This window comes from Platichthys flesus, chromosome 20, assembly GCF_949316205.1.
Source record: "Platichthys flesus chromosome 20, fPlaFle2.1, whole genome shotgun sequence".
Lineage (NCBI taxonomy): Eukaryota > Metazoa > Chordata > Actinopteri > Pleuronectiformes > Pleuronectidae > Platichthys > Platichthys flesus.
The window spans coordinates 1,961,615-1,962,553 of NC_084964.1; the positions used below are offsets into that span (position 1 = coordinate 1,961,615).

General features: G+C 38.4%; 1 non-coding gene across 1 annotated transcript; it reads left to right on the forward strand.

The window, feature by feature from the left end:
• Positions 1 to 564: 564 nt before the first annotated feature.
• Positions 565 to 638, forward strand: trnak-cuu (transfer RNA lysine (anticodon CUU)). Its single transcript has one exon. It is a non-coding gene; the product is annotated as a tRNA-Lys (tRNA).
• The last annotated feature ends 301 nt before the right edge of the window (positions 639 to 939 follow it).

Sequence of the window (939 nt, forward strand, 5' to 3'; positions counted from 1 at the left end):
TATCTCAGACCTAGGTTGTTTTCATACAAGAGGGTATTACTTCTCATGAAACATATTTCTTGCATTCTAACATTTCTATTGTGATGGGAAGTTATTTGGAAGAAGCGCCAAATCAGTTCGGTAGAGCATGACACTCTTAATCTCAGGGTCATGGGTTCGAGCCCCACGTTGGGCTATGGAGATTTTAAGGTTAGGAATTGAGCACCAGCATGCAGATCAAAGTCTATCTTAAAAGACTCCTTATTAAAGGATACTTCAGAGCAAATACATTCCATAGAGTTCGCAAACATCAACGGCTGATCAGAATATTATATATATATTAAACCCATCAATTTGTCTAGATTATATAGCTAAACTAGAATGGAAAACTGCAAGAGATTGAATCCCAAACCAATGACAAGCGTGTGTTTGATCTTCTTGCGAAAGAATTGGACAACATGGTTCATGGTGTTTTTGTTCACGGAACTTGTGCTGAAAACATTAAAGGTAAAGGGTTTTACTTCTCATGAAACATATTTCTTGCATTCTAACATTTCTATTGTGATGGGAAGTTATAAGGAAGAAGCCCGGCTAGCTCAGTTCGGTAGAGCATGAGACTCTTAATCTCAGGGTCGTGGGTTCGAGCCCCACGTTGGGCTATAGACCTTTTGAGATTCGGAATTGAGCACCAGCATGCAGATCAAAGTCTTAGCTTAAAAGACTCCTTATTAAAGGATACTTCAGAGCAAATACATTCCATAGAGTTCACACACACCAAGCAAACATCAACGTCTGATCAGAAAATTATATATATTAAACCCATCAATTTGTCTAGATTATATAGCTAAACTAGAATGGAAAACTGCAAGAGATTGAATCCCTAACCAATGACAAGCGTGTGTTTGATCTTCTTGCGAAAGAATTGGACAACATTGTCCAGGCGGTTTTTGTTCACGCAAC